The sequence below is a fragment of the Balearica regulorum genome, chromosome 1 (assembly GCF_011004875.1).
Source record: "Balearica regulorum gibbericeps isolate bBalReg1 chromosome 1, bBalReg1.pri, whole genome shotgun sequence".
Classification (NCBI taxonomy): Eukaryota; Metazoa; Chordata; class Aves; order Gruiformes; family Gruidae; genus Balearica; species Balearica regulorum.
Genome location: NC_046184.1, coordinates 91,672,458 through 91,699,238, shown reverse-complemented (window position 1 = coordinate 91,699,238; position 26,781 = coordinate 91,672,458). Strand labels below are relative to the sequence as shown.

The window sequence follows — 26,781 nt, the reverse complement described above, 5'->3', positions numbered from 1 at the left end:
CATCTGCTTGAACATCTTGAAAATCAGTATCTCCTTCTATAATATCTATCCAAAACAAACACCAGATGACACTACCATGAATTGCCCTAACCCTACCAGATTGTTGTTAAAATCAAAATATGTAGCAGTCTACATTTAACAGGAAGTACTGTATTTTTACCAGCACAACATCTATTAACGTGTCAGTAATATACTCTATGGAAGAAAGAATCACTGTGTTCTGAAAGCTGTCAAACTTCTCTAAATTTCATAGTCTAATAACTACGTTTATTTGAAAGACAGAAATGAATGCACACACAAACACAACCTTATCCTCCAAGGAACAAACATATCAAGTCGACAACTAATAAGAAAGAGTTTGCTTCAACTTTGTTCAGGAGACAGGCTTTTTCTGCAGACTGGAGAATGTTCAGCAAATTTCCTATGGACAATTTATTCAGTTAATTGCCCTGTCCTTTTTAGCATCTACCTAATGATGAGATACCCATTTTACACAAAACTGAAGACTAAACCATAGGTGTTCTGTACATAAAATTGCTTCTATGTCCAGTGGGTATAAACCCCCAATGTCAAGCATAAAAGCCACTATTTCAGCCTGCATGCTTGGGGAGCAGGCAATGAATCACTTTCCTACGCTTCGCCTGAAAGACTGTGGGAGGAGTCCGTCAGTGCTAATCCTGTTTGCTCTACAATCCGCAGGCAGCAATGTCTGTGCCTCAGTTTGCTTCCCATGTAGAACAAGGAAAGCGTCATGCATCCAATTCTGCAGAAGGACTGCCTGCCTTAATTAATCTTAACAAATTGTTTTGCATTCCTTGGTTAAAGAACACTACAGAAAGATCAAGAATTAACTCCGTAAGTCTCTTCAAATTTTCTTTTCTAGGCTTACAAAAAAGAAGCTTTCCTCTCATGCTACTCTAGTGCCTTGATTCCTTTATAACTCTTTAGGGTGAGCATCCTATTTACAACTGTAAAACACCAGGTAAAAACTAGCTCCAATTCATAACAGTCTGGTGACCAAGGGTTTCAAACTGTTACAGCACATTCAGCTATTTTTAAGTTAAAGAAATATACCATTTTTAGCCAGGGTATTTACTTTTCCCACTTTCAATCCAGTTTGTATTCTTGCTATTTTAGGAATTCCAGAGATGCTTTAGAGTAAAGAGGGCATAGTCAAAAGCCATTTTTATTCACAGACACATAGTTAGGGTCCAGTCCAATATACCTCCACTGTAAACACTGGTACACATATACACACACTCCATTTCTCTCAGCTCCTCTCTCAGCCCTTGTCTGCAGACCCTCTGCTGCTACAGCCATGCCATCATATCCCCCTAGCACAGACATGGACTATATTGATGGGGGATAGGCTATGCTTCTCCTGCAGGTATCTACAACACGTCCAAGCAATACATACTACGTTAACAGAAGAACCACCAAAACTGTCGTCACAAGTGTGTTAATGGGGATTTCAACAGGCTGGCCATATCATTACAACGGTGTTAATTCCTGTGCTGCGGCCAGCTGTAACCTCTAATTTATGTTAGCAAAAGACAGGCTCATCAAATAGCATTTTAATGCCCTTTTTTAAAATGTAAAGGGAGAAAACTGTACAACTGCCCTCTTGTAACAGACAAAACAACGTGGCCACATGATGGCACCATTTCCTAGGAAGAGAAATGAGGCTGTGCTCATCCCTTCTTTGGTAGGGAACATTTTCGCATTCTACATGAAAACTGTTTCAACCACGCTCGCTTGTTCCGGAGGAGCTCCCGCACAATCCTGCCAAGCCCCAGCATGGCCCAACTGTTTTAATTGGCTATAAGTTTAAGGCAGTTTGGCTCTTTAAAAATGTAGGTGCATCTACTGCTAGTTTTCCTTCACAGTGCCAGGTGCCTGTACTCTGAGGGCAGGCTGCAGAAGCAAACCTGGAGCAAGAGAGCCACTGAACAGGGAAGAGGTGAGATGGGCCAGCAATGCTTATGAAGTTAGGGTGTGAACACTCCCCACTCAAAGACTAGGGTGACGCTTCTGGGGAAAAAAAAAAGAATAAACTTTTTGGAAAATGTAGGCAAACAAGGTGATTTATTTTGCTATTCTGTGGTCCGGATTAAAAGCTTACTGTAGTCATTAAGAATACCTTCACCTGCTTTAAGGGCTTTTGTTTAAATCCTCGTAGTCTATTTCAGACTGAATACCCATAGGGAAAGTGAAGAGGGATTGCTTTTGGTCATCTTGCTGTGGTGGACTGTATAAACTTATATCCTCTCTCAGAAGCATTGTTTGGGGAGAAGGGGCTGGGGTTGGAGGTGGAAGCAGAGTCTGGAGGAGGAATGAATTAGAAGGATAATAGGTGCAAATATATTAAAAGATGTCTTGAAAAGAGACAATTGTTATTCCATGAACTCTTTCACGTTTGCCCTGTATTGTTAGGTTTTTTCCCCCCAGGCAGAAAGACAAGGAGGAAAAGCTTATCAGTTTGAGTGTGGTTAAATACAGTAAGCCTGAAAGCCTGCGGGCTTTGGTTAAAAGGAAAATACAGATTAAAACCTCTTAAGATAATTACCTGTTTAGAAGGTTTCTATTCAAGCTAGAATCCTCTACAGGGAGTGTTTGTAGCAGTCTAGGAAAAGGGTGCAGTCAGAAATGGTTGACTCTCATGGGAGAGCCGAGACCTGCGGAAGACCACTACTTATACCCTCCATGCTTCCAGAGAAAGGCCTTTCAATCTAGGAGATTTTGTTCGGGTTGACGGTAGAAACAAGGAATGGACAAAAAACTTAAATGCCAGTCCTCAGGGCTGGGAAAAGGATTCTTTCATCTCTTCCAGTGGCTGTGTCTCAGCCCTGAGTAAAGGAAAGCTATCACATGAAAATGCTAGATTTTATTTGGTTATTTTTTCCATTTATCTTTTTTATCTACTAGTGAAAGGGTAATTGTTAACTAGTACAACTGGGCGCTTTGGTGAATATTTCAATTTAGAAATATCGTGAGACAGATATTCATACTGTTTTGGACTGTGGCTTCTTTATTTTGAGTTTATGGGATGGGTGTTCAGGCCCGCTTATAATTCAGATTTAAATATCAGTGGGAAACAGCACATGCTCACGTCAACGACGCTGAAGGCCACAGGGAAAATATCTGTCCTCAGTGAGACCTCTGCAATCCCTGGGAGCAGACTTATTTCCAAAATCACCTACTTAGTTTTGATAGGAGGAGAAATGGATGGCAGAATGCTTTAAGCTAATAAATGAAGGCAATAAACAACACAGCATTCATGGGTGGCTTGATATGATCAGATGGATCTGTAGCATTAAATGTACATGGTCAGTTCCAATGCCGCCTTTTTTTTTTTCTTTCCCCTCCCAGGGAAAAGGCCCTGGAATTACAGGTACACACAAGCATACAGATACCAACAGGTCATACTGATACAGTGCATGAGAGTTATTTCTCAGGTCTGCCTTCAGGCACATTCTACCCTCTACTCAGCCAAAAACATTAGAGAGCATCTGGGAGTTTTACTTTTGAATACAGGGAATATGCCCTGTTTTGAAACACTGCATAGGATGAAGGCACAAGGTATTTTTTTTAAAGTTGACATGGCTTCACACACAGGCATGAAGCTGTGGGGAGAAGTCCCTTGCTCTGTTTTTATTTCTTCTATCATACCCCTTTTCACACAAAAATTGCTACTTTGTGGTTTTTTCTCTATCTGCGTAACATCAATAAATTACACGTTATCACTCCTATCATCTAGTTATAAAGAGCCTTTCAAGATTTTTAATAGATGCACAATATTGCTACACTTACATTTTCACTGGTTAAGAACTCAAAAATAGCTGTTGTGAGATTACTCTTAATTTATACTACTTCTCTCTTGTGGGCTTTCAAGAAGAAGCATTTCACCGCATGTCACAGATTGATACAGAGTATATATTGCGCATCCCAGCCCGGCAGAGATCCTTTCAGCATTTAACACAACAAAGCAGGGTTCTAGGATTTGTTTATCCTTTTTTTTCGTAGGCACAATTAATTCCTCAAGGAGCTATTTGTGCTGACAGATTAACTAGAGATCTTGAATTCTCTTTGTATTCCAGTTCCTGAGTGGTAGATACATAAGACTAGATCTCATGTTATTTTAGCCTTGTAAATGACTCCACGGACAATGAAAACAGTCACAGAAAACATAAATGAAAAGATGGCACAATGGCATTCCCTCTAGAAACAATGATAATTGGCGTCCTTGGGAACCCAAATGCACAGTGCCAGTGAGAACATATCACTGTGGTCTGCTGTGCACCTGGCTGTGAGGCAAATACCCTGATGCAAATGACGGAGTTTAGTGGCACTCTCACAGCTTACAACTGACTTTCACCTGTAGAGTAGATCAAACACCACACTTCTTGTGGAAATACAGTGATTTTCCCCCCAACATCCCTTAGCACACTTTATAAATATTAGTAGGCAGTATTAAACAGTACCTTGGTTTTCTGTTTCAGGTTTTCTCCCAGTACCATGTTAAGGCTTCTCTTCAAAAATATTTTGAATGAGAGTGCTCTCCTTGTTTAGCCGAGAACAATACAAGAATTGTTTTGGGTTTCTCTCATTCGAATACTGCTCTGGCCCTACCTTGTTCTAAAGTTATTGAGTGGGATCACAGCACAAAGATTACATGGCTACTCTACCATAGGTAAACAACAGAAAAGAGGAGAAAGTGACTATGGAAGCTTAGATAAGAACAGCAAAAAGCTCCAGTGCTAGACAAATCACAGTGGTACAAAAGAACAGAAGGTAACCAAGTTTATTGTTACATCTGTAACTTTGGAGTTGCGCAGTTGCAACAAACAGGCAACTAATGCACCAGTCAATGTTTCTCAAAGCATGGAAGGTGTCTCCCTATAGCAAGCTCACAAAGGACTAACCAAGAGAGATGTAAGCATTGAGTTATGCAGGGTTTTAACAACACACAGTAGGGCAAAAGGAGATGTAGATGCAGCTGCTTTAGTTTCCTTCAAGTAAGTCACCTGTCAAACACTGGAAAATCTTTTATGTTTGACTCTGCTACATGAAGTGTCCCTCTGCAGACCATATTAGGGAAATGTGGGACATTTGGTTTAATCTTCTCACCTGATTAGGACAGAGGAGATGACAGCAGTAGCATGTTAGACAGTTAAGACATGAAATAACAATGATTGGCATGATTATGTCTGACATTCCTCAAGCAGACCATACAAAGTGGCAGTTTTGGTATGTGCAACTTCAGGAGGAACAACTATTGGAAAAAGATGAGGAAGTTAGTCAGAAAGAGTCTGAAAGGAAAAGATAAGGAAGTAAAATCCATAAGATCAGCAGGGAGGTGGCATTAATAATACTTTATTAGAGTCCATATGCACATCCAAGGACAACAACAAAAAAAATAAGGAAGTACAAAACACTACAATGGTTAAATAACAAGGTATAAGAGTTCGTTGAAGCTGAAAATGTGTCCTTCCAAACATGGAAATCATGCCCAAGTGACACTAATAGAACTGAGCATAGACTGTAGCAGGCTAGATGTAAAACAAAGATTAGGTAGGGTGAAGAGGAAATTTAAAGAAAGAAACACTAAAGATATAAAGACAAATACTGTAATAAAACATCATTTAAACACATCAGACAGAGAAAGCTTAAGGGGCAATGACCGGTACCGAAGAAGTGGTGTAGATTATGTGGGTTGATAGATTAAGTAGGCAAATAGTAGACTCAGTGGGTTAGCTAGACAACTCATCCATGAAAGTGGTAAAGGTAATCAAACAGGTTACAGAAACTCTGCAGAGGAATTGACGTTATTGCTTTTATTTTCAGAATGGAGGATGATGGAAGAAGGTAAGCTAGCTCAAGGGGGAGAAGAGGAAAGCACTGTTGCTCAAGGGGAAGAGGAAAGCACTGTTCTGGAGACTATTATTAAAAAAACATATACAAAACCCACCAAACAAATCCCAAACAACAAAAGAGTACTAGAACATCTTTATACATTGAACAGCGATAGACAGTTGTATAGTATTAATCAATCACTCATTTCACGAGTGAAGCAGTTGAAAAACTCATCCCATATATAAAGGAAGGATTTATTAGAATACTCACAACTTAAAGAATGGCAATAAAAATCTAGGGGGGGCAGACTGAAGACAGGTAAACTCAGAAACAAACTGCAAATATCTTACTGGACAGTTACAGTATGTCTCAGTGGCTGCAGTAGGACTTACAAACAGAAATATCACAGTATTATCAACTCAGTCACCTCAAAATCTTAAGAACATAAGCTATGGAATTGTAAAGAGCAAGAAGTCTTTCTATCCTTTTCTCTGGTACTTAGAAAGAATAGATACAGTGAGGACATATGTTCAAGTTCTCCCCTGAAATGATGAAAGCTAGAAACTTGCTCGGCTGTTTTAAACCAAAGCTGAAATTATGCACGTTATCACTGAGAGTTCTCTAAATGGAGAGCAATAAGAAAAGCACTGAATACCACAAGAATTGACAACCTTGCATCAAGCCAGTATTACAGGGTCATCGAATAAGAGAAGCAACATTTAGGATAATTAGACAAATTTCCAAAAGCATCTATGTGTTATAAATCTAAGTGATTTATGCATCAGTGAAACTTAGGCTCCAAAGTCACACAGTTGCTTCTGAAAACATACTCACTGACTTCATAACTGAAGTACCATATGCTATTAGTCATTTCTCATGAGAAGAAAAGCCCGAGAGACCAACCTGACAAAACTCACTTAGTGTACTGATTAGGAATACAGAGACCAGTTCCTATCAGTAGTACAACATTTTACACTGCCAATTCTTCAGTGTATTGTGATGACTTTTTCAACAGAGGCAGGGTGAGCTCAGCTTATAGGTTTAAATACCTGTAACTTGTACTTACTTCTGTCTCTACACAATTCAAGCAACATATATCTACTTCTGTGAAAACACAAGTCATTTGTAGCTGGTATTTCTTTGATAATCTTACAAACAGAAACCTACAGGACAAAGAAACCACTTTCAAATGTACTGCGAGACGAAAGTATAATTAAGTGTCATGACATCGGTATCTAAAAACTATGGATGTCTTTGCTATCAGTTTAGCTTGCTACAGAAAAGGCCTGTATCATTATTATTATATCATTTAAAATAGATATCTAAACATACATAATTTCTTAGGGCACCAAAACCAACCTAAAAATATTCAGCATTAGCTAACACATACCAAACATAGATTAGCAAAAATACAGATGAAATTACTATTGACATATTGCCTGCCTCTGAAAACAGGGAAGCTGGAAGAATTAGGGCCCCTCTCCTCCTCTCAGAGTGGAGATCATTTGAAAGCTCCAGAGCAGTTCCTAGGGACTCACAGCCACAAATTTCCAGAGGCAGAGGGAAGACCATAAGGGCACGTAACCGTTGTCTTCCTGCCACAGAACCTCAAAGAGAAACACAGGAAACCTAAAACGTAAAGGATGAGGCCAAACCATCTTAAGATCCATCTAGCCTCTATATCAGACCCAGGCAAATCAAACTTGTTGATTCATGGGAAGGGAATGGTGGGTCCCTCTAGCTGCTCAAGAAAATGAAAACCCAGAGTTTCCACATCCACTTTCAATGCTCTGTGGAGTTCAGGAACCTTGTGATGTTCCCTTTCTGCCTTTCCTCATTATGCTGGAAGACTATCAAGCTACCAAAATCAGAACTTAGAAGGAGAAAAAGAAAACAGACTGCCTTGGAGTTCCCATCTTGTGAAAATGGCAAGATATTGCTGCCCCGCTAGAGAAGCTGGTTGTAAAAGCACGTCACGTATATGCCCATGTACCCAAGAGTCAGGCTACTGAGGAACATCAAAACAACCAGCAGGGGTATCAGGCTGCTCAGACTGAAGTAGCTCAGGTGGATTTGGACTGGCAACGTAAGGGTGAATTATTTACAGCTCACCAGGCCCTTCAGGCCATCAAGGAAGAGATGCAACATGTTGATGGGCTCATGATCAAGGGGTGGACACTATTGCACAGGTTATCCATGAATGTGAATCATGCGCTGTGATCAAGTAAGCCAAGCAGTTAAAGCCTCTGTGGTACGGAGGACAATGGCTGAAATATCAATATGGGGAGGCCTGGCAGATTGATTACATCACACTCCACCAACCCGCCAAGGCAAGCATCATGTGCTTACAATGGTGGAAGCAACCACCGGATGGCTGGAAACAATCCCATGCCCCATGCCACTGCCCGGAACACTATCCTGGGTCTTGAAAAGCAAGTCTTGTGGTGACAATTTCATTGGGAATAACTGGCACCAGAAACAGCATGCAGAATGTACTACACTATAGAATTCATCCCTAAATTAAGTTGCCAGACAACAGGACTCATTTCCGAAACAACCTCATAGACACCCGGGCCAAAGAGCATGGCACAGAGTGGGTGTATCACATCCCCTGTCATGCACCAGCCTCCAGGAAAATTGAACAATACAATGGACTGCTAAAGACTACACTGAGAGCATGGGGTGGTGACACCCTCAAACACCACCTGGCAAAGGCCACCTGGTTAGTTAACACTAGGAGATCTATCAATCAAGCTGACCCTGCCCAAACAAAACTTCCACGTACTGTAGAAGGGGGTAAAGTCCCCTTAGTGTGCATGAAGCATGTGTTGGGGAAGACAGTCTGGGTTACTCCTGTCTTGGGCAAAGGCAAACCCATCCACGGGATTGCTTTTGCTCAAGGACCTGGGTGCACTTGGTGGATGATGCGGAAGATGGAGAAGTCCAATATGTACCTCAAGGGGATTTGATTGTGGGTGAGAATAGCCAATAAATTAAATTGTATGATTTTAATTGCTATATAATACTGTATATCATAACTTCTATGGTGGCTATATGCCATATCAACGGTATTACATTAAACAAATCACCCAGATTAATGAAGGATGAACTTTAAGGAAAACCTAGTAAATTCAGCAATGGTGGAATCAGAGTTAGCTTTGGCATGCAACAATCCAACATCTCACACCATCTCTCCTGCCCTGAGGGACTGTTGGAGATGGACAGACGGAGCCCAAAGTTACGGACTAAACAAACTCAATGAACATTTTGTAGGGATTACTAAGGGAATGATATCTGTGTGTATATATCAAAAGACAGGAAAGGTGGTGATCATTAACTGGGATGTATTGCAAAGTGTGGGACCTGGGCATGACATAGATTGTATGGAATAAGGGGTGGATAATGTTCTGGTTTCAGCTGGCATAGAGTTAATGTTCTTCCTATTAGCTGGTCTAAAGCTGTGTTTTGAATTTAGGATGAGAATAATGTTGATAACACACTGATGTTTTAGTTATTGCCAAGCAGTCAAGGACTTCTCAGCTTCTCATACTGCCCTGCCAACGAGGAGGTGAGGGGTGCACAAGAAGGTGGGAGGGGACACAGCCAGGACAGCTGACCCAAACTGGCCAAAGGGATATTTCATACCATATGACGTCATGCTCAGTATATAAACTGGGGGAGTTTGCTGGGGTGGGGGGCGCAGCGGCTCGAGAACTAGCTGAGCATCAGTCAGCAGGTGGTGAGCAATTGTGCTGTGCATCACTTGCTTTGTATATCATTATTATTATTATTATTATATTACTACTACTACTATTCTCTTCTTTTTGTGTCCTATTAAGCTGTTTATATCTCAACCCACAAATTTTACTTTTTTTTTGATTGTCTCCCCCATCCCACTGAGGGTGAGGAGTGAGGGAATGGCTGTGTGGTTGTTTCAGCTGCCTGCCAGGTTAAACCACAACACAAAGCTAAAAAATGCTGGAATTGGACCAAGTCAGCCATGACAAAGGGTTCAGATGTGGTCCACTGTCAACAGTGTTTATAAAGTGCATTCTATGTAATGAATAAAAACTCCCCAGTCCCTTGCTAAAACATAACTTCAGAAAGTCCTCCCCCATCTCAATGTCTTGCCAATGACTGTTTCATGGATGTTTCAAAAATCATCCATGCCTCGCTTTCCTTCTCAACTTTCATTCCCTACCAGAATCTCAGGTGTTTGCAAGAATTCTGTATTCTCTAAAATCATAAAAATTGCTTCAGCATTTTTCCAATGATTGTCCAACTTGCCTCTCAGTCCCATGGAAACTCTTTGCAAAGATGTTGCTTTTCCCTTGTCTGGAACAAATTCCTTCACAGATGGACCATCCAATGTCTAAGAATAACTTTTTAAACTATCAACAGAGACAAAGAGATTCAGTTGCACTGTTCTCGTGGGATTCCTTTGAGTTTGGACACATCTGTTAAGATGCATACATCAGAGCCTGAATGAAGTTTTTGTCTGATTGTATCTCTGAGAACTCGTGAAAGTTTCTGCCAAAATGATCTTATCTCTTGGCACTTGCAAAACATATATAGTTATAGATGCTTTCTGAAGGGCTCTTGAAGTGGCCTATACAGACAAAATCAGTTTAAATACAGCCACGTCCTGATGACTTCCTCCCCTCTCAGCAAAATCTTTAGAAGCTTTACCTGAGGCAGTTCAGCCTTCAAATTAGGACTCTATCAACTTTATGCATTCCCTATCCATAAGCAAGAAAGTATGTGGAAAACTGCAAATAGCACCAATCTCATATGCTTTCCTTTGCTCCTCTGTAACCCTTCCTGAATTTGTGCCTTCATGCACATCCTTCTAGCTTTTTGCACAAACACCTTCCTTCTGGGTAAGCAGCTACATGTTTTTGTGACAGCTGAGTAGATAGAGGTATAACTAATTTGGAGTTTTATCAGTTCACTCTATGACTTAATTCCAAATTAATTCAAAGTGGTGCTTTTTATCTGCCAAGCCCTACATGAAAGCAAGTACCTCAGGAAGCACCTCTTCCTCTAACTTACTTCTCCAATCGCATTGCGTGAGCTAGCATTTCCCAAGACTGAAAGAGGTGGGAACTGGACACAATGCATACTAGGCTCTGGATTTTGCTTCAAGGATTCATCTGCACTGGAAATATATCATAATGTTCAAATCCAGAAATCTAGGACCTAGTCCTACAAGGGTCAGAAGTAATGCAATTTCATTGGGAATAACTGGCACCAGAAACAGCATGCAGAATGTACTACACTATAGAATTAATCCCTAAATTAAGTTGTGCATCAAATATGACTCTACTCAGATTTTTTTGCTAAGTACTCGTTTCAGTAAGACTGGCATTCAAACTATTGCTTAGGCTTCTTCACCTCTGCCTTTTAGAGCTGAGGAGCAGATGGCTATCATAGAGTTTTTATTTCCTATGCTTGGAAAAAGTATTTTGATCTGAATCATTCCAAAAGCACCCTGATTTTTTAAAGTAGATTGGCTTCTGAATATTTCTCATAATAAATATGTGGTGGTGTTTTCTGCCAAGCACTAGTGACTGTGCATGCAAAATGGTCAGTGAAGATTTCAAACTGATTTGAATAGGTGGCCCATAAAATCCAAGTCTTTTTTCCAGATACATGAATGAGCGTTTATGGAACCATCTGTACATCAGTGCATTTTTCCAAGAATTGATATACCCTACCATGCTGACTCTTTCTGGGTGTTTCTGATATTTTCATCAAAAATTCCTCTCAAATTTCCTGTCTAATCCTAGTTTTTAAGTATTTTAAAATTATTTACCATCCACTAGAAAACTCCCCACCAGAATGAAGAATGTCCTTTGAAAATGAAATATTATTTGCCCAGCTGTGGGGGTAGAGGCAGTATGGTGGCCTGGGCAAGGGAGGAGAAGCAATGCTGTAGTGTCTAGAAGGTAGAGAGAAGGTCAGGAAGTGCTGCTGGACCAGGGAAGTAAAGTATCACCACAGGTCCAAAAGTTGAGAGGAAAAAAGATGTGGCAATGTAGCTCTGAGAGGAGGGAAAGAGAAGGACAAAGGGAGGGATTCTAGGGTGAGGGGGAAAGGGCAGGGGAGGCAAGAGGTAAGGTGAAGGAGTTATAATGACAGGGAAGCCCATTTTTAAATGTTGGGAGCCACAAATATTAATCTCTTGGGTCAATGAATGTATTCCAGTACTAACGATTGAGGCAATTAAAAAAACCCCACCAAACAACACACATAACATGGGAGATAGCTATAGTAAATATGCAGTAAATATTCATCATGCCTCATTTTTAGTTCATGTGAGAAATTGGCATTGCTATTTTGCAAGGGCATGCCAAACACTAATTACATGCATACCGCCCCAAACAAATACAGCCTGATAAAGGTTACAACCAATCATAAACAACAGGAGTTTTTCCATTGGTTTCAAAGCACATGGAATCAACTAACAGAGATGAACACCACAAGACATCCTACCATTTCTTGAATTTCTGCAGGACTGTAACTGTATTTTGGGAACTAAATTTCAACAGTTCCTGAGGTAGGATAATATTAATGCTGAAAATACTATTAAACTTCTTTTCTGAAAAAAAGAAAACTTCAGTGTGAGAGGAACATCTAACCTGGGTTTGCAGTTTACTCATATTTAATTAGTAGGAATGTGAATTTAGTAGGAATGGAAGGTGATTTGGGAACATTAAAAACTTTGGGGTCTAAAAGACTCTGTCCACAGAACAGGTAGAGCATGAAGAGCTGCAGGCTCCATCTGCCCCCTATTGCCCTCTGCCAATATTCCTCACCCCTGAACTTGGCCACCTCAGAAAGCAAAAGCAGGAATTCATTCTCCAAGTTCCCTACAATCCCTGCTGGCCTCTGTCCTAAGGTTGCTTTCATGGGTTTCCATTTGTACTGTCAAAAAACATCAGTGTGAGGTTTGAAATCCCATTTACTAATGAATTCTTTCATCTTTGTGAATGGGATAAAGAGATTCTTTGTTTGAAAATAAGGATTATTTTTTCTTGTTGTTCTGCTCATTTTTTGCATCTTTTCACAAGCTTTTTGTTTTCAGAAAACATTACAAGACAAAACTGCACCCCAGTTTTAACAAAGAGCCTGACATCTCCAATTCGAAGAGAATTCTTGTATATACCAAATTGCGTGCTGCCTGCTGCTCAATTGTTTCACACCTCTTTCTTCTCCCCAAATCACCAGGTGAGATTTAGGAAGGTCTCCCGAATGTTTTTACCAGCTCTATTAAAATCAAGATCTCTAGAAGCATGAATAAAGTCAGAAGCCAACAGGAATAAATTGCAGCTAAAGTGATTTTGATAGTGATGATCCCTATAACCTGGCTGCTTCCAAGCTTGGCCCTGAGGCAGGATTTTTAAATTAAAAAAAGAAAAGGATATACATACTTTTTAATCTGATTTTTTTATTGTCATGCCCTGATTTTTTTATAGGCCTTTGCAAAGTCTGGTTGGCTTCTGAGCTCTTGAAACCTGGTGTCATCATCTTTCTTTCTCCTTTTTCCTCCCTCGTAAATTTTACAACATCCTAAAACCACTGCAGAAGAGGTAAACTATATATTCTAAAACTAGTGAATGATGACGTTCACATCACCCTGCGCGCTCTTGCCCAAGAGACTTCCAGGCAGAGACCACTGTGAAATGACAACATTTTGAAGAGCTGACAGGGTAAGTTCTAACTTTCCAAAATCCAGTTTTAATCATCCCCTCCTTTACTTTTGTATTTTTTGGCAAAATGGAAAACAGCATTTTTAAAAGGCCAATTAACCCATTCTGAGTAATCTGAAAGTGAATGCTCTCATAACAAGGGCTTTAAACTGGTACAACCACACAGGTCTACAAAGATTTTCCAGAGTCTCACAGACTGATTCTCTCCACAAAATACTCTCCCCTTTCTTGGTTGAAATCCTTTACAATCCTGGGTGTCAGAGCCAGACACTTGTTTTCTCCCACTGCAACACAGCAGAGGCTGAAAATCTCCATCAGTAGATACGCTTGGGTAATGAGAAGCATGTGATTACCTGCAGAGGAATAACTACAGCTCTAGTTGGAAAGAGACACGCTTGAGGGGTCTTCCCTTTTAATTCATCAGAAGCAGCAACCTGACCCAACACCACGCTCTCAGCTTCCTCTGGCTGATTGCATTATCGCGACCTTAACACAAAATGCTCTGTTTCAGTGGTAATTCCCAAAGAAGGGGAAAATAAGCCCTGAGGAAGTCCTGCTTGTGCCATTATGGAAAGAGCATCCAAGTGGAAAACCTGGTCTGCAGTAAGGAGCATGTTTTCAAGAACCCTGGTGCAACCCATCGGTGTGTTGGTGTACTCACAATCAGATGACCCTGTGCGTGCGTGCAGGTTTGTTGGTGAATGTGGTGAGTGGATGAGGGCCGGGCTCAGAGACGGAACAGCTTCAAGGTTCAGGCAGGGAAGGCCCGGCTTGGCGCTGCATGCACCCGTCTGAGTAATCTCATTCTCCTCAGACGCCTTCTGGTTTTCAGCTGTCTTGGGTTTCTTCCTGAAAACAAACAAAGAGACCTTTGAAGGGACTGACTGCATATTTGGGAAAAGGCATTTTTAGAATCTGTTAAAGATAACTTTCTCCCCCCCCCCCCCCCCGCCCTTTTCCCTTACAGGGAGGGAGGCAGAGAAGACTTTCTTCCATGCTTCTTGTTTGGAAACAAGCTGCTCCTTGTTTTGACTCTGATGCAATGGCCCTGGGACTGTGTTACAGCAAACAGGCCAAGCATGAAGCTCCTCATTCTGCCCCTACTGATGACATATAAAATAAAACTCATCCCAGTGGTTTAGACAGTCAGAGCTCCATTTGACAAATATTAACCAAGGCTATAGCATTCTGAATAGACAGAGTTATACAGAAATGTAATAGATTTGTCTGAAAAGCAAACAAATATGGAAGTTTCCAGTTCAAAACAAATCAGTGTAGAGACTCATTTTGTAGGGAAAAGCACTGAAGTAATTTTGAGATGCAGAGATCATCTAAGTAAAGATTTACAGCTTGAAACAACAGGCTACAAGCACAGCGCACACAAGCTCTCAACGCCTCCCTCCATACAGGACCTCCAAGCATTTTGTAAACACAAGGAATTAAGCCTCACAGGAACATTAAGCAGACAGTTAATCACCACCTTCATTTCACAAATGGAGAAACTGAGGCACAAAGAGAACTAGCGGGCTTCGAATTGTGCAGCAAACACCCACATCTCACTGTTTCCCCTCCATTTTACAGGTGAAGGTGCTACCTCCTCTGCTCTTCAAGGCCTCCAACTGGGCACATGGCTGCCCTGACCTAGTATGTGGCCATGGTGGCTGGGTAAACAACTGACAGCTCCCACTGTGCGCTGGGGCAGCCACGGCCACACTTGTGAGCGAGAGAGCAGGGGGAGCCAGGGAGGTGGAAGCCATTCAAATAAAATGCCGTTATCTCCTGCTGGCTCCTGAGGTGGGAGCAGTGGCGGGTCACCCTGGAAGCAGGCACTTGTTGAAGCAGCGCCTCGCACCGCTGTACACCCATGGTTTTGGGGCAGTGTCTGACCTGCACGAGGGCCACCCCAGACATGGGGGTGCTGCTGGAGCCAAGGTGGCTCTGCCCTGCCCTGCATCCGCCCAGGCCCCACGTGTGCGGTTCCAGCTCCCCAGCCACTGGCTAAGGCCCCTCTTGGCAGGGACAGACTCTCCTCCTGAAGGGCCGAGGTGGGAGCCCGTGGCAGCATGGTGGAGCGTCCTCCCTCCACGTGCCCTGCTCCCACGCATCCCACCTAGGACCGCATGAGGCTGACGTGCCAAAACGTTATTTTTGAGGACTGGACTGGCCTCTCAATTTTTAAACAACTCGATCTTACAGCAAGAAAAGCCCCATTCCCGAGGGGTGTGGGGGACAAGGAGGAGGAGGAGACCCCCTGGCCGCGGCCGGTTACATAAAGGCATTATACAAGGGCGGCACGCCCGGCCGGGGGCAGGGCCGGGACCCGACGCCATTTCCCGGCGGCCGCCGTCGGGGGGCAGCAGCCGCCTGGGCCCGGCCACCCACCCCGGGCAGCGGCCCTGCCCGCCCGCCGCGCCCCGGCGACGTGCCTCCTCGGCCGGAACGTGAAAACTACGGGAGAGGAGGGAAGAATAAAATGTAATCAGAATAAAAAAAAAAAGTTAAACGGGCCAAAAAGAAATGAAATAAATCCTCCTCCCCTTCTTAAAGGCCCCCCAGGAGGTGCTGGGTCCGGCTGACCGCCGGCACCTGCCTTGGGCTGCCCAATGCTGAAGGGATGCCCTGGGCTAGCCAAAATGCAGAAAAAGGCACTCGGCCCCAGACAGACAGGGTTTTGGGGTGCTGCAGGTCGCTGAGCTCTGCAGGTGAACCACTGCCAACAGAGAGTCACGCTGATAACCCCGCAGCTGCTGGCAGCTCTGATGTGTTTTGGATTACAGGGGCTAAAAATCCCCACACCACGGGACGGGCAGATGGTACTGCTGCTGTATCCTCCACATATGTAATCAATATGCTCAATATATATTGGGCTAAAGTCTAGTCTGATCTAAATCAATAGGAGATGACTAAATGGACCTTAAAGTTGTAGAGGTATAGCAAAGGGTTGAACTGATTTACTCCATTTTAAATGGAAGGAAAATAGAACCATTTAAAAGCATATTTTTTTCCCAAAGAGTAAACAGAGCATCTCGTCACTCCAAGCTTGGGCATCCTTCCGTCTGTTCCCCGTGCTGTCACCGGGATCCATCTCTTGCTACACAGATGAGGATGGATGAGATGCAGAGCTTGTATGTGAGCAGATATATTTTAAAGTATATGGACTGCATATGTTTTGTTCGTAACAGTCTGCATCGATCCTTGGCGCATGAACTCTGGCACACCTTCACACGCCTCGTTTCCAGATCCCATGACTTTCCCACGTGCAGCTAGCACGTACTGGGAGCTGCGGGGAATCTGTGTATGGAACAGTGGGTTTTTTACGGCACTGCTGCCCGAGAAGCTTTCAGTTAGCATGGCTTTTTGTCCAGGCAGCAAAGGATGTGTGTAGGGTTAGACTCTGGATGCATGGAGTAATGAAGTCCCTTGTGCCTGGAAGCTGAACTGCAGTATTTTAAGGTCTGTTTTCAGCTCAGGGTTAACCCAAGTGACATGCTTGGAATACAGCCTCTGACTCCAGCTCTATCCACACACAAAGCCGCCTCCCCTGGGCAGGATGCTGTTGTTATTTGCAGGGTAGGGGCTCAGTCTGAGCAAGCATGACTTGTTGGCTACTAGCACAGCCACAGTTGTGTTGTTAGACCAAGCACTGACTGTTGCTTCATCGTGTGGCTGATCCTGCCTGTGCCTCCCAGGCCTTCAAAACTAATTAGAGGGACAACAGGTAATGACACGAATGAAGCTATGTGCAGCACCCTCTGCTTCTTCCTTTCCAAATCTGTTTATTTTCTATTTTGCTCTTCAGGCTGACACTATGTTATCAAGATACTGGTGTCATCAATTTTCCACATCAGAGTCCTACAGCTTGGTGACTTGTGCTCACCAGGACGGGAAGAGAAGCAATGGTGCTGACTGGCACTCCAGGCAATACCTCTCCACAGCAGTTTGTTTCTCTTAGACTGTTTAGACATACCCTGCATCTCAGTACCACCTGAAAGGAATGCAGCCTTCCACATGAGGAAGGCCGAGAAAGGGCAAGAGCAAAGTCAGCGAAGGATCTAAAGAAAACTTTTCAGAAAAGAAAAATCCTGGGGACATAGTGATCAAAACTACCTATGAAGAAACCCAAACAAGGCTGTTCTCCAGTCTGCAATGTCTGACTGCTGTTGCCAGCAAAGGACAATGGGCAAAGCCAGAAAAATCCTCCTATTGCTGTAAGTATGTTGCTATCCTTTTGTTCTACGTTATCGCTCATATAGTAAGGTCCTATTGCTATGATCTTCACCTATATATTCTAATTAAATATTCTTATATTCAGTTACACTGTCTACTTCTGTTGCTATCTTATTGCTATAGTCTTCACAGGGAGAGTTGTTAAGCGCTGGATCAGGTTGTGGCATCTCCATCCTTGGAGATTTTCAAAACTTAATTGAACAAGGCCCTGAGTAACCTAATCCAACTTGGAAGTCAGCCCTGCTCTGAGCAGGGAATTGGACTAGAGACCTCCAGAGGACCCTTCCAACCTAATTTTTTTTCTGATTGCACACCTCCTCTATGAGCACTTCCATCAGCTAGCTCTCTAATATATCTCCATGTTTCAGAAGGTAAAATGGCACACTAACTGGGTAAGAGTACGACTTGTCATAGCTATGTCAAAACCCCTGAAAGTACAGGGGTGGGAGTGACAATGAAACAAGTAATAAATATTGTTTGTGGAACCTTCCCAAATTATATCTATTTATGTACCATCTCTGGACTTCATTGATTGGCAGTCCTGTGTGATTATTTCCGTAGTAAGGGTCAGTCTACCTTGCTACTTTAGTTCATGTGATTATGTTCTGTACAGACTAATCCTAGAAACAAGAAGTTTGATATTTACTTGTTAGTAAGGACAAGAAAAGTTGCAACTTATTTGCAAAAGACTTGGGAACGTGCCCTTGGAGCAAGGGGCTCCAGTGTGATCTCCAGTTATGTCTGAGCGCCTTCTCCACACACACGTGTGGTGCGTTACAAGTCCTTCTAAATACTGCACTCATTCTTAAAATTATCAGAGGGCTATCATCATCTTTTCTTCTTGTGAAGGACAGCAGAAGGCCAGTATAGCAAAGAGATGGCACTTCTGTGTATGCACAGACTCCCAGAAGTTGGGGACAGAAAAGATGCTGACCTTTCTAAGCTAATTTGAGTCTTGAGGGTAACTGCAGAATTCATATTTGCTACTAATTTGTAAGAGATTTATCCAGTTCATTTCTAAACACCCTACCTACTCCATCTCTTTAAATTTTCTATCCTATGTCCAGGTACTTTTCTTTTGTTTGTATTCACTTTTGGCATTCCCTTACATTTATTGTTGTATTTTTCATTATGTTCATTTGCACCACTTAAAATGTACTGTTGTTTTTCTTGATTGTATGCTCTCCAGTACCTACTACCAGGCTAACTGCATCCGCTGTCATCCCTGAACTGAACTGTGTGTATCAGCACTTTCCAGCTCATGTGTAAAGCAAGCCACACAATCACTGCCATCTTTTTATTTCTATTTTCTGTCAGTATCTTCATTGCAGTGAGGAATTTCCTCCTTTCCATGTACCTTAACACTACACTATCATACAACGAGGTCTCAAATGGTGGACAACTCGCAATGCTGCAGCGACTGCAATGATCTGGGCAGTAGCTGCGAAACAGAACTGGCTCCTTTCTGTTTAATTTGAAGGCAGAACGGATAATATTTTGGATATCCTAACCTCAAAGCTATATAGAAACTAATTACTACCTCTGAGCTTTGGAATTCCTTTAAAACCCCTGCTACACTTCCCCCTTCTTGCTGCCACTCTTGCACACAGCCTTCTATCCCCCAACCCACCACTTGCTCTCCGCACGACTTGTCTGCATATACCTCCCTTGCAACCATTACTTGAGTTTGGAATGAATTTCCCCTCAATGAGTTAACATCTCACAGCAGGGCCACCAAACCAGGTCTCTGTCAAAAACAGGCAATGTATGTTGTTGTACTTCTCACACAGCAGCTATAACTAACGCTTGAACCTTCCCTTACACAGGGAACAGCTCTCCGTCCTGCAAAGACACCAGGTTAGCAATGAACAAATTAGCGCAGGTATAGGAACCAGCATAGCTGCGCAGAACCCACAGTAGCATCCTGGCTCTCAGGGGAAGCTATGATAATGTGACTGTATGAGAATAATACTACATAATGAACAATAATGAGGCAGTTTTCAGCCTCTGAATACAGGGAGGGCTGGGTCACCAACCAGACCTTTGTTCATCGCATACTAAACAGCACGGAGGGAACACGCCACAGGGTTGCTGATGTTGTTACAAGTGCTGCTGCTGGCTGAGTCTGCCCACCCATGTTCCAGGCATTATTTCTTCTCCTTGCAGATATGGCATCACCTTCTAGTAAGTGCCCTCAGGTCAGAGATGCCTGTAGTGCCCGAGCACTGCGCTCAACTCACTAGTGTATAGTTTGTCTGTAACCTTAGTAATTCACAGAGACTGTATATAATTAAAAAAAAAACCCAAACACTGGCTTTTCAGATCCTAAAAATATAAGAGTGTGAAAATAGTTCATGTTGATTTTAAGTGATATTTTTCCTGAGTGTTCTGCTGCACATTCTTCCTCTGCCTGTGTGCGACTAACACAGCTCCTGATATCAGTGCTTATCACTGCCAGTGTTGTGTCTCTTCCAGACATGACATTGACAATACATATTTAGAAACTGACAAAGCGAAAGAGAGAGAGAGAGGAGTATAATCACTGAATATAAAAAAAAAAGCGCCCAAAAGAACAGGGAAAAGCAGTGAAATCTGCCCAGAGACCTCACCTCAAAATTCAGGGCACACTGAACACCAGAGCTGAGGGTGAAGCTTCCTGAGACAAGCTTGCTTTAAACCACCTGAGCCATCCCAGTTTTCCTGCCAGAAGTGTTGCTTCAGTAGTTAAAAGTCCTGCACAGGCTGACTGCCTGAATATTCACACAGCTTCTCTGATGATTTTGCAGCCACATTGATCCTCATGCTGTTACAGCTACATGACTGGCAGTTTGTTTAAAATCTCTGATTGCAAGTTTGTGTCATACAATGGAAAACACAAACTCCTGAAAACATCGCCATAAAATGTAATACGAAAGAGAAATCCCAGCAGAACACTGCAGAGTAAGAATGGGAGGCACGGAGGAGAACTGACAAGAGAGGCCCAGTGTTATAGTGCAATAAAAGCCTGGAAAATTTAATCAACAAAGAAAAGTAAAATAAACTCGAAAATCCCTTACAGGAGACTGATTAACATAATTAAGTTAAACTAAGATTGAAATTTGCTGGGTCTTTTTCAGACCTGAAGTGGAGCTTATATGCCCCCAAATTTGTTCATTTTTTCCATCTAAACCTCATGAAAGTTAGGCCCTGCCTACAGAACGTGCCTGACTTATAACCTCAGAGCATCTTGGCTACAATACTGGCAAGCACTGAGAATTGATCGTAACATATCAAAACTATGAACTCTACAGGGAAAAAAAATGCAAATAACATAGAATTGATAATTTCAGAGCATAATAAATCCACAACACAAAGTCAAAATTCTCTCAGGCAACTCCACCTATGTAATCCAGCCAAATTTACCAAATTGTAATGGCCTTAAGAAACACCAGCCCAGAGTAGATCTTTAAGGAGTTGCAGTAAATTCAACCTGCATTGCACGAAACACCAATAAGAGGAAAGGTGTCTCATTAAAAAGTAACACGAATAAAAAAGAAGATAAACACTCCAAAGACAAACATGGATGAACCCACTAGAACAGCACGAACTAGAGCAATAAGCAAGGAGAACCTGCCAAACTAAAAGATACAAGTAGATCAAACCAGCCATTGCTGAACTATGCTGTGAGGCTATGACTTAAATATTTAACAGTTTTTTATTGACATATCTTTTGCCCACATATTTCCTTGCAAATTTCAAAAGCAAAACTTAGCTTACCCTCCTCAGAAATGCTCACAGGTGCTGCAGTTTGTTTTTTTGTTTTTTAAATATGTCTTTTTTTTTTTTTCTGAAACAAGAAGTCTTTTATAAGAGATAAAATATACTTACAGTGGTTTCCAAATGGTATCACTCTTCAGGTAAATTACTCCAAGCCTTGGACCTAGTGCAGACGTTCATTGGGGCAGGGAACAGAGAGAGGCTGTGTCTGTACCAGAAAGAACGAAAAGGAAAGGTCAGGGGGAAATAATAATTATTTACTGAGAGCAAGAAAACTTGCTGCAACGCTAACTGGCATTCTTCGCTGTCAGTACAGCTGGCTGCAGCCTGGCAGGGCCGAGTTCTTCCCGCTTCAATCCCTCTGGCCCTGGCTGCAAACGACAACAGAGTCAGTCCCCGGTTACCCCAGTCAGCCCATGCAACCTATTCTGGTGAAGTGAGGAGGAGAGCGAGAATTAGCCAGCAAAGCGCTATCAGTAGGATTCATTCTGAGAAGTTGCTCACTCTAATGGCATGAGCACGGAGCAGTGATGGAGAGCTAGCACAAACTTGGCACTCAAGTGCATCTCATCAGAACAACAAGGCTAGTCCTGTTCAGAGCAGCAACAAACACTTCCTCAGGACTGAAAGGCAGGAAAAGGAAGGTAAAATCCTCCTTTGCTTCTTCTGCTGTCTTTACATCTCAAAAATGATGGCTCATCTCACAAAGCAGAAACCCCACTTACCTCCCATCAGCCACCAGGTCTACTGTGGTGAGACCAGTGAACTAACTTATTGTCGGCCTTTCAGGAAAGATTCAGCTTGGCAGCAGTTTTATGTCAGAAGTCTCCTGAGCTCAAGAGGGACTTGGACTCAATGGACTAATACAGAAAGGGATCCAAAGAAAAAACCTCAGCTCCAGTATTTATTAGAGGGTGATTTCACCACCCAGACCTAAGTTTTTGGGAGTATTTACATTTTTGGGGGACTTGAATCCCTCTCTAGACTAACAGAACTCCTCCTTCGCTAACTTCTTATGATCTTTGGGTGGTTTACTGTGGATGTTGGAAGTATGTCTGAAATTAACATCCAGGGACAGAATTAAATCCTGCTCACTTCACTTATGCAAAGAACTCCTGGGACATCAGCATAATCAGTCCTACCCACAGTGAAGCCAATGGTGCTATTTCCATGAATAAATGATTTTGCCTACTCTGACCAGACAAGAAAAGCAAATATTTGCTTTATCAAAGAAATCAAGAAGGTGAACAAAAAATGATAAGAGATGTAATTGTTATTTCACAGGTAGTTAATGTCACTGTGCAAGTTGGAATTTATGTCTGTAAATGCAACACAGTAAAAAAACCCCACTGTTTGTGCAGTAGACACAATGAAGGATTTTAGATGACACTGTAATAATGTACTTCACAAAATATACATTGCTTTATGTTCAATTTATACATTTTGTAATGATGATGGTTATTGGTGACTGGGATATACGCTACATATTGATTTCAACAGGCTACGTGAAACCTGGCCGCTTCACTTCACAGGGGCTCAAGCAAACATTTTCTTTGATTCCAGTTTTTGTGGGTTCTCTGCTTTTGAAGTCTGCTTTGGATTGCAGATTGAGTAAATTTAAACATGAAAAAATAATCCTCAACTCAGCCTGAACCTCTGAGTTTCACCAGGGCTTGTGAGAAGAACGATATGCTAGCATCAGATCTGCTCAAAAGAATTACATAAAACAGTGACACCTTTGACCACTACCAAGGGTTGAATTTCAAAGGTGCAATAACACCCAAGGATTCTGTAGATTTAAGTCCTTGCTAACACTCAGCATGGCTTACTTTCAAGCTCTCCTTCCCCCTTCCATTTACGCCCCACCTGTTCTGTTAATGCTGACCTTGCTTCTTATATCCACTTTGCACACATCAATCTGTCTTTTATCTGGCTATTGCTCACCTTTTTAAGGCATAAATCCTGTGTGCCTTAAAAAGTGCCCAGTACTTCAGTTAACATGCATTTTTAACTTGTACTAGAAGCAGAAAAATCACAGGATCAGGTCTTTAGTCTTCGACAGAACTCCTGCTCACTTCTCTCCTAATTTCACACAAGAGAAGCCTAAGAACTGCATGTACTAATCCTGCATATTTTGTCACCTCTCTTTTTGTGTCATTATTGCTTTTCCAATCTCTGGGATCCCAATCCAAGTGGCTCTCTAATGTAGCACTGCCTAGCACTCAATCTGGCTTCACATCAAGGGTCAGGCAGACAAGTTGTTAAGAGATGGGCTGTTCAAAGTCTTCTGCAAAATCTGGGCACTAAAATCTCCGTAAAAGGCAACACTTAAAATATCTTCATTTTTCTCCATCATTTTTGCTATAGCCTGGGAAGATACATCTCTTTTCCTCCAGTGTGGCGCGCATAAAGCACTGAGATCATCAGTAGTTGGTAGGTACATTTTAAGTACATAAAATCAACAAAGCTGATGGTGATTCAGAAGACATGGGGAGCACAACAGAGAAGGAAACACTCCCAAATTTGTATAAAAGTCTTAATCTATCTAGGGAAAAAATAGAGGAAAAGGATTTTTGACCATGAGAAGATCAGGCAAAACCAGACACAAGCAGGACAACAGAGGAATGAGATGTGTGTCATTGGGTTAAGTCACTTCTCCCCTCTCTACCTGGGCCCCTCTATCCAGAAAAGAAAGCATTAACATTTCTGCTCCATGAGGTACTGTGATCTTAATTAAGATTTTGGAGGATAAGTTTTCTGCATGAATGCATTCCAAAAATGCAGACTCTTATTACTTAAATATTTCCACTAATGATAGTAACTTGGGCATTTTATGTAAGCTCACTTTTATTCCACCTTGCTCTTTCCAAGCTGTATCTGGTAATTTAGAGGGAATAAGAAACATTAATCGTATTACTGTTTTTATTAAAGAAGGTCTGTTTTATGATAGCAGTGATGTACTACAGATTGTGATTTAAGATGTACATTTTAGGTCAATTCTATACTGGCTTCGGTGGAGTTGCAGTGGGCATAAAGTCAGGAGAAAATGTGGTACTTTACATAATAATGCTGATGATTAATGGGCTCCTGGACCATAACTCCATATTCTAAGGCACTGATCCTCCTTCTCCTCCCTCCTGAAATTTGTGTCTTGACCCTTTCATCTCTTGTTAGCTACCTTTCCAGAGCTGTTCATTAATCAGCACCATTGATCTGATGTGATCTGTCATATCATGCTACTTAAAACACACATAAGCAAGCATTGGCCTGACTCTGCTCTTTACACAACACACCATCACAATATTTCTTTTACAAATGACTTAAATATTATAAACACCAATTTCCTGCTGGTGCTTGGTCCTGAAACTAGCTTTTTCTAGGTTGGTTCCCTGCAGGACATTTCTCTCTCTCCCCCTGGCTGTACTTCTTTCTGCTCAGAAACACCATCAAACACCTGCAGAATTCCCTGTTTGTTAGGGGCACTCATATGTCTGACTGGCAAGAGACAATCAGCAGAATAACTCTTTCTCTTTGCTTGAGACCTGGTACCACAGCCTTCTGTTATTTTCTCTCAGTGAGTCCTGATCAAGGGGACTCCATTTTTTTTGGTAAGTGCTATTTATTTTATCCCCTCAATACTCTTTTCCCTGATATCTTCAGAAGTCTGCTTGCTTCTGTCTTTTGTGTGATCCCTAGTAATGAAAAAATTAAAAGATGAGCTTCTTGTGAGCTTATTTCTGATTATTCTTATTTGCTGTGCTGGCACAGTGCTGTCTATCATGAGGCAATGGAAAATAAGAACTTGCTTGTGCCACAGAAGTTACCATGTCTGATCTTAATCCACATACTGTACAGGTCTCTTGAGTAAGGTGGGGTCAGTTTTAATTGATGCTTTCACAATCATGATATATTTTCAGATTGAGCTGTCTAGGCTAAATGCAATTCTTTTTTGGTCACTTCTTCTCTCCAGGAGTATTTTGGGTGAGATTCTTAAAGCAGCAACAAGAAGGAGAAGATGAGAACAGCAGCGTTAGCCATCAACAAACACGATTCAAGAGTCAACTTGCTCCATGAAGTGGATGATTCCAGATGTATTTTACTGTTTCTTTTTCGGAAGAAGGTACATCCTCTGACTAGGGCAGACCACAGCATTTATGTCACATGAACGAGGTTAGGCTGTTGGCTACCTATAGGTAGATATCCAGTCACAGTGTCTTAAACAGAGATCAAGATAGGCTGTGTTATAAAAAACACCTTTCCAACAGAGGCCAGAAGTTGTGCCATAGAAAACATAACAACTTAGCAGCACAGGACACACTATCAGAAGGCCATAGCATGAATTTTTCACAATAGTCAGGACTACATCTAGGAGAGGAAACTGCTCATTTCTGTATTCTGCTGGGAACACTATATGTCCACTATCAGTAATTGGGCCTGAAATTCAGAAATTAATTTGTTAATGGATTAGACATTTGCACAAAGACTGCTTAAAGACGCTGGACTGCTCTAGCCTAGTAAAGGCCAATTTCCCACAAGGACATCTTTGCAAAAGTACTAGAGAAAAAAATCTCTCCCTTAAGTCCCAAGGGTACTTACTGAAATCTGGAATAGCACTGTAGTTTGTAGTAAAGTCTACATCATGTTCCCACTTTTTGTCTCACAAATGCTCTATTACTTGTCTGTATCTGTTTCTTTTTCCCTTCGTTCACTGCCTTTTATCAGATACTATAGAATTTCACTTCCCTTAAGCCGCAATTATTTTCTTAAGTTTGAATTTGGCACTTGGAATAGGTATTTTCTAGGTCTTACTTTCTTCTGTTCATTCTTCTGATACTTCTTTCTATTTGCAAGCACTGTTCTCAATGCAACAGCTAACCATACCTAAGAGCTACGGTCCAAAAGGATAACTCTTCTCCTACTGATTTTCTTTTCCACTCCCCATGCCAAATGGCCCCTCCTGCCCTGGGCAGTGGTACAGGGCCTCAACCCTGAACTTTTGGAAAAGTTTTCTCTCATTTAAGATACAGAGTGCGGCCTATTTTTCATTAATTAAGATCTCATCGTGCTTAGTGTGTTGGGTGTATAAACCCCACACTTGCAGAGAAACAGGTTAAACGGTGCCCAAGCAGAGCGTAGGCTGCTCTCTTGGCTGCACCTCGCTGCAGGCAGAGCAGGGTAAAGCAATATTAGGCAACGTTAAGGCATCTGTTCAGACTTTAAACACCTGATTGGA

At 42.0% G+C, this 26,781-nt stretch overlaps 1 protein-coding gene across 28 annotated transcripts in view; it reads right to left on the bottom strand.

Annotated features, from left to right (window-relative positions):
• The window catches only part of ZBTB20 (zinc finger and BTB domain containing 20), a 516,306-nt gene that overhangs the window by 40,242 nt on the left and 449,283 nt on the right, over nt 1-26,781 (bottom strand). For all 28 annotated transcript variants that reach the window (XM_075765562.1, XM_075765621.1, XM_075765517.1 and 25 more), the window contains 2 exons: nt 21,660-21,756; nt 14,227-14,414 (listed from right to left, as the gene is read on the bottom strand). The gene's annotated coding sequence lies outside the window, so the exon portion shown is untranslated. The remainder of the gene's footprint in view (nt 1-14,226; nt 14,415-21,659; nt 21,757-26,781) is intronic.